The sequence below is a fragment of the Marmota flaviventris genome, chromosome 5 (genome assembly GCF_047511675.1).
Source record: "Marmota flaviventris isolate mMarFla1 chromosome 5, mMarFla1.hap1, whole genome shotgun sequence".
Taxonomy (NCBI): Eukaryota; Metazoa; Chordata; class Mammalia; order Rodentia; family Sciuridae; genus Marmota; species Marmota flaviventris.
Genome location: NC_092502.1, coordinates 161522573 through 161530606, shown reverse-complemented (window position 1 = coordinate 161530606; position 8034 = coordinate 161522573).

The following is an 8034-nucleotide window of genomic DNA, read 5'->3' as shown; positions in this document are numbered from 1 at the left end:
CCTTATGGGCACCCCACAGGTCCCTGGGACTGCTCTAGCACACGTCCAGCTGGGAGTGCTTCCCTCCATGTCCCCTCACTGGCCACAGGTGAAGGGAGACATATCCCTCCTTCTCCTACCATCTTCTCAGGAAGGGTGGGCACGTCTTGGCACTTTACTCCTACACTGGGATCTCCTCCACAGCCTCCTCCTCCTCAGCCGTGACACCTCTGAGCACCACCTTCCTTCTCCACCTGAGGCCGCAGGGCACTTCTCATGGGACAAGCTTTTACAGTCTTCAATGTGGAGGAAATCCCTAAAGGCAGACTGGACCCGGCTTCCCTTGCAGAAGGCTTCGGGCAATGTGAACGTGCTTCAAAGTTTTGGTTTATCTTTAACAACCTCGACAGTTTTGCCTTCTATTCCAAAACAGGACTGCTTTAAAACAGAAGTGTCCTCCACTCGGGTTTCTGAATATAATTAGTGTTTCAGGAAGAAGCAATGTGTTTACCCTTGTCTTCATGTCACTTTCAGGGAAAGACTTCAGCAATTTCTGCTCCAAGGGGACAGCTCCAAACACCACTTCCATAACCGCAGACAGGAAGGAAAAGGAGAGCAAAGTCACTTAGGACCAAGCAGGGCGGACTGTGCCTGGAAAACCGGCAATCCATCCTAGGATATCCCAGAGGACACATCTCTACCCTAAGAGGGGGTATGTCTTAAGAATGGTAGGAAATTCCATTTATGTCTAAATCACACAGGGAGAGACAGACATCTGGTGGTCACATGTTAGCATTACCTTGTAAGACACAATCCAATCAGATAATGTCACTAATCAGATAATGTAATTGAAGTCTATTATATAAAATGTGTTAAGGGTTTCAAAATAAAGAAAAATGTTATAGTTCACTTTTCCTATGGGTAAATGCAACATTTAAAGAATTGCTCTTTTCATAAAGAAAAATACAAGAACATCAAAGAAAAATAGCTTTCCATCTTGTTTTCCTTATTTTCTATACCGAATCTATTAGCCATCTTCGTGGAAAAACATGTTACTAAAGTAAATCACTGGATGCCTCTAAATTATCTTAAATTCAAAGCCTTGGTTTGTGGAGTACTAAGCATCGGGAGGCAGCGAGGTAGCAGGTGACAGAGACTGTGGCAGGTGGGTGCTCCGCACACCAAAGCATCTCCATGGGCACAGGAAAGACCAAAGACTGGTCTTCAGACATCCCTGCAGGCCTTGGCATGCTCTGACAGTCCAGCACCAGGCTTCTTGGAAGTTTGACAAAAAGTTTTGTTTGTTTGTTAGTTTTTTGTTGTTTTTGTTTTTTTAAACAACATCTATTCTTCCTATGAGTAAGTTAAGGATATGTCTTAGGCTGTTTTCTGTTTCTAATAACACAATACCCAGCAACTGGGTGATTTTTAAAGAAGAAATGAATTTGGGTTTTTGGTTCTGGAGGTCCAAGGCCATGGGGTGTTATGCTCGAATTCGGGACCCCCAAAGACCACCAGAGACCCAAGATCGATGTAAGCAGCAAAGAGGTGTTTATTGCGAGCTAGCTCGGTCCTCCACACACAGCAACTGATGACGCTGAGAGGCCCCGAGCCCAGGGTTTGCAGCAGTTTTATACATTCTTTGGAGAGGGCAGGGACTTCACCATACATCATAGCAAATCATCACACACCGCGGGAAAATCAAATAACAACTCTAAAACATGATTAGCACATTCACTGGCGGGAACAAGTTGTGTAGGGGTGATTGGTCAGTACAAAAGGGGTATTCATTTGAACTGATTGGTTTGAGCCAAGAGGGGTGTATGTGCTGAACTACATGGTTTCCCAACTTGTTATCAACCACCATAAACTGCTGGGAGGGTCATCTGGCATCCCAGGTATTTCCCTGTCTCATGCTGATTGGTGGCTGCTAGGGGGCTGCTATGGATCCCCACCTAGCATGACTGAGTCAGGGACACCTGGTGCAGCAGATCTCTCCTGTAGATAAACAACTTAGCAGGGTGGGAATGTGCCTAGGAGTGCTCTGTGGGTTTTCCCAAGGACAAAGGTCATGTCCCTTGCTTGGACAGGCTTTGCTCTGAGGTAGAGGCTGGTTTTTCAGGGGCACAGCTGGTGATGGCCTTCTTGCTGGCAGAGTCCTGAGACAGTGCAGGGCATCCTGGGCAAGAGAGGAGCATCTCTCCTCCTCCTCCTCCCTGGCCTTCCACACAGATGTTCATCATGGGGCTTCATCTGACAATTTTGTCTACTCCAATCACCTCTCACAGGCCCCACATCTAAACCATAGTGAGATTAAGATTCTACCCTCTTACTAGTTTGCAATGGAACTAAACTACAACCTAGGTTTGGAGGGGACAAACCATATTCAAACCCTTGATTCTACCCTAATGTTCTGGAAATATGTCCTTCTCACATATAATATACAGCCATTCCATCCAAATAGTCCCAAATCCTAACTCGTTCCAGTACTAATTCAAAAGCACTAAGTCTCATTTGAAACTTAAGGTAAACTCTTGTAGATAGTAGCCCCTATAAAAAGTTTAAAGTTACAAAGTTCCAAGGTACAATGGCAAGACAGGGATAGGATAAAATTCCCATCCAGAGGTAGAAACAGGGAAGTTTGAAAGAGTAATCTGCCGAAAGCAAGGCCTAAACCCAGCTGGGTGGACTGTAAGTCCTACAGCCCCATGCCCAGCACATAGGTGCCCTGGCAGAGCGGGCTCCAGGTATCAGGGAGCACCACCCCACAGTGGTGCTGCTCACAGGCCAGGGTTCCATTCTCAGGCTTCCTTTGCCTGTTGCCTGCAGCTGTTCCTGGGAGCTGTTTCACCTTGCAGGTAGCTGTACCTTCCAGGGACCCCCAATTTGGCTCCACTAGGCATGTGCCACTGGGAGCTCTCTACAGGGATTCTGATCCTGCAGATCCTGTAGCAAATTCCTGCCTGGCGCCAAGGCTTGACTCGGAGATCTCATTGTAGCTCCCTTGAGCCAGTGCTTTTGCATTCTGCATGCCTGCAGAACTGGCTTCTTGTGGGTGTTGAGATCTCCCACCCATGCCAGCCTCTTCTGAGCCTGCGTGATCCATGTTTGCCGTTGCAGTGGAGTGCTTTGTTGGCTGAAAGCAGAAAAACAAATCCCGAGGTGCCTTTGAGCAGTGAACCCAGTTCAGTCTTGGTCCCTGAAACAATTCTTCCTCAGAGTCAGGGGAGGGGTACACTCAGTGGCTCTGCCATACCACCTGTTGCTGGCTGCATTGTCCTCTAGTTCTCCAAAGCACACTTTTCCACTCTCTCCCTAGCCAGGTTGCAGGTTTTCCAAATCTTTCATTTATTTACTGTTGTTTATTTTTGCTCATGATCTCACTGTAAATCTGACTAAAAGTGGCCAAAAAAACCCGTGCCACCATGAATGCTCTGCCAAGTGAACTGGTCCTTCACTTTGTAGGGCGTGATCAGAAGGCAGCCAAGTTATCTGCAACAGTGTAACAAGGATGGCCAGTCCTTTCCTTAGCCTCCTGGTCTCTTCTAAGCCCTTAGCAGGTTCACATCCAATGCTCTGCTTACAGCATTCCAGCGTTTTCAGCCAGTTTCTCCTCCAATCTCTGCTTGCCAGACAGTTCCAAAGCCACTTCCATATTTGTTTTAAGGTATGTGTTACCTGCAAAATCCCCACTCTGGCTATCAATTGTGTTTTAGCCTGTTTTCTAATAACACAATACCACAGACTGGATAAGCTTTAAAGGAAAGAGGTTTCATTATGGATCTGGAGAACAAAGACTATGGGGATCCATTTGGTGATGCCCTTAATACTGGCAGAGTCGTGAGGCAGGACATCACAAGACAAGAGCCAAAGAATGCAAACACAAGCATGTCTCCTCTGGTCTCTTGTGTGTTCATATTCATTTTCATATTCTCTTTCTCTCTCTCTCCCCTTCCCTCCTTCCCTCCCTCCCCCACTTTCATCTTAAGCCTGCTGCTCTAATCTAATCCTAACCATGTCCCAAAAGTCCTACCTCTAGACACCATAGTTGGACTAAGTTTCCCATCTCTTAAAGGCACACAATGGAGACTAAATTCCAATAAGAGTTTGCAGGAGACAAATTATATCCAAACCATAGTAGGATATATTTATCTACTTTCCAAGGTGGATAATGCCATCAACAATTTATTAATACATACTCTCTGCATAGCAAATGCTATGGACTCAGCCCTGCCCTTGTCACGCTCAACTTACATAGCTAGATACTCCTCTGTGAGGAAACACGAGCTCCAGTAAGTCACTTGCTTGAGAATTTGAATACAGGTATGCCTTCAGAGCCATTGCTCACTGTTTTCTGCAGTGTAGATAACTGTTTCCATCACAAGGATGGAAAAGGTGTGGACTATCATGTGAAAAGGAAAAATGTGATTTTAAGCATTATTTAATTAATGGATTATACCAATTTCCATAATCTATAATCACACCAGTTTTCAACACAAAGCTTGCAACTAGGAATGAATTTTACATTTTAAGCAAGTTTCATAAAAAACAAAACAAATGTTTCACATACCTGTGTGACCTGCAAAACCTAACATATTTACCAAGTAGCAGTTTGTAGACCCCAGTCTTTCACAAACAGGAACTTTTTTTTTTTTTTAATGCCTTGAGAACTGGCTTTGAGAAAGGTTAAGAAAATGCACTTTCATTTTTGAAGAGAAATACTTTTTTTTTTTAAACTTCAATTAGTTGCAGTGAATTTGACTCAGTTTGACATTTATTTAGGGCCCACAATGTGCACCACATTTTGACATTTAAAAATTAGATTTACCTCTAAGGCATAAAAATTATTAAAATCCAGGTAAAAAAATCTAGTGTTAGGAAAATTGTTCAATGCTAAGGGTCAAAAACGGAGGTGGGTGTTCTTGGGTTTGCAGAGGTAAAACATACAACCTGGAAGGCCAGGGAAGATTTCCATACTCCAAGCAAGTGGGGAACATAGGGAAGTATGCCACAGGAGGAAGGCAGCAGCAAATAGCTTATTTCTCACAATGTTAAAGGTATCAATTCTGGATCCTTGGGTCTATAGACCACGGAAACAAAACTAGGCCAAGACAAGGGTCTAGAACAGGCAAGCCTTTATTTTGTTTACGGGGGACTTCTGCTTGAGCCAGAAGGGAGACCACACTGACAGAGTATCTAGCTGGTATGAGCAAAGGACAAAGGAGTGCAACATTTACAGCATGCAGGCTAGCAAGATCCCAGGCTCTGAGGTCATCACATGTACAGGAGGGATTGTGGTGTGCTCACATCATTCTTCATCAGGCTTCCACACACATGCCACATCTCATTATCATCTTAGTCTCCACCTAGGGGTGTGCTTTGCTATGCTAAGGTACAGCTGACCGTGAGTAATGTCAGATATTCTTTTTTTGGATACTAGGGTTTGAACCAGAGGTGCTTAGCCACTGAGCCATATCTCCTCTTTTTAAAAGTTGAGACAGGGTCTTGCTAAGTTGCAGTGCCTTGCTAAATTGGAGACTGGCTTTGAACTTGCGATCTGTCTTCCTCCACCTCTCGAACTTCTGGGATTACAGGTGTGCACCCCTGCACGCAGCTTCAGTGACTATTCTACACATGCATTTACTTCTTGCCATCTGGAATTTATTCTCCTTATCATTTGGGAGTCTCCAATATTATTTCCAGAGTGCAGACCATTGTCCCATCCCAGTGGGACCAAGTTGACAGAACTTTTTGATTCACTCCCATTTTTGGCATGTCTGCTGATCACATGGTCTCATATATTGAGCTGACTTCCCAATCTCCCATCTCCAGGATAATATTAATTTTTAGTCTTGACCATTTCACTTAAGTCCTAAGTCTCTACCATGTCTGCAAATCCTGTAAAGTTGAACTAGTTTGGTTGTCACATTCCCTTCTATTTCATTCCCTTAATCTTAGGGATGCTTAAGTTTTTCATCAGGGATAGGGGGTCTGCTTCAGTAAGTGTGTAGTGGTTTTTGCAGTGAGTAAACAGTGAAGAGGGACGCTGGGTCCTCCTCCAGGTACTTCGGAAACAATACGTATTTGGGAAAGCTGAAGATAAATGTCATCTTTCTCCAGAGTCACATGGTCTGTCTTCAAGGTACAGTGGCTTCTCTTATGCTATCTGCATAATTCTCCTTGCCTCTTTGAATCCTACTCCTGTTTTCTGCCCACCTGGCTAGAAGGAGAGTCCTAACCTTGAAACATCTGTGCCTATCCGGGGCACTACTTCAGTTAGGTGCAGGCCTGTCTTGCTTGGGTTTCACTGACAGGAAATCTATATATTGCCATACATCTAGTTCTTGCACTGCCCCACTGGTGGAGGCCAGAGTGTGCAAGCAAGGGCAGGGATATGAGATTTGGAGAATAACAGAAATATACCGCTGAAGCCAGAATTAGAAGGCAGTCAGTGTAGATAGGTAAATCAAGTCAGGTCGGTCAAGGAGGACAATTTTGAGTGAGTCTGGGAAGTTGGAGACTGTCCCCTGAGGGATCTTATCAAGAACCTGCCCCTGCTCCAACCTGTTGCCAAGGTAACCTGTCCCAGGAATTTCCCCTCTACAGGGAGCTAGAAGATTGTTAATCTGTCTACTCCATCCTGCCCTTCCCCCTACAACCCACCTATTTTCCACTTTTTGTCCATCCCAGGGAGCATTGTACACAGGAAGGAGAAAGATAAGGGGGAAAAGCAGGAGAACAAAGGAAGCCTAGGACATATAAAAAGGGCAGAATACCTCACTTCTGGGAATACCATGTTACCAGGGGTATGGCCCCCTTCTCCTTCGTGGGAGAAGTCTATGTTACCCCTTTTTAAATAAACCCTGCTTCATATGCTTGCCTCTGCATGCTTCTCTAATGTTCAAACTCAACATGTGGGGAAGCAGGACTCATCACCAGTAACCAGCGGTATGACAGCTGCCTTATTTGGAAGGGCTGTTTTCACCTGACTTTTCCAACCTGGAAGTCAGAACAAGATTGGTGAGGTCTGGATGTGTGTTAGGGAACAGACAGATGAGCATGTAGAAAACTCGAGGTTAAGAGAATAATTCTATAAAATGGGCCCACCTGATCTCCGTTTTCTGTGTAGTGGTTTTTGCTGTAAGTATAAAAGCAATTGGTCAAAAAGCAATTCACCTGCAACCCTACTTGGCCTGCAGGCCTAAGCCTGCACATTCCTCAGCAAACTGAGGGAGGACCAAAGGTCATGAATGATGGAGGCTGAGAAAGGATGACCACTGGTAATCAAAGAGAACAACTGCTTGTTAACTCCCATACAATTGGGCTCCTCCAGGAACTCTGGATTGCCAACAATGTACCTCTGCGCCCCTGCTCCCAGTCACATATATGGAGAATTAAAGGGGTTTCTAGGATCTGTAAGAAAGCAACATATACGATGGTGTGAGGGGGAAGGGAAGGGAAGGGAAAAAAAAGAGAGAGAGAGAGAGATAAGTGTCACAGTAGTGTGGGTAGACAATAGGGATGGGAGGGGAGGGGAGGGGAGGGGAGGGGAGGGGGGGATAGGGAGGGCAGCAGAATACAACCGACACTAGGATTGCTGTATGAATACACATGGATGTATAACCAATGTGATCCTGCAATCTGTACACGAAGAAACATGAGAATTCATACCCTATTTGAATCAAATGTAGGATATGTCAAGATCATTGTATTGTCTTGAACAACTAATAAAAAAATAAAAAAAAAGTCGCACCCCTTCCTACGAATGTTCAGCTCCAAGGCCCCACGTCTCTTTATAATTTGTCTCTACCACTTTCTTCAATAAACTTGCTCTCCGCTTGCCTCTGTGTCTCTCCATAGTTTTCTCTTCCAAACTGGGGAACAAGGATCGTTCCCAATCTGCACCAGAGCGGTATCATGTGCATGTAACACACTCAAGGGTAAATAAGAAATTTGAACTTTGTAACCAGAAGATGAGAAGCCACAGGTTTCCGAGCAAAGATACTGATGACAACAGGCTGTGATTCAAGACTAAAAAGCTTAGATGGGAAACCT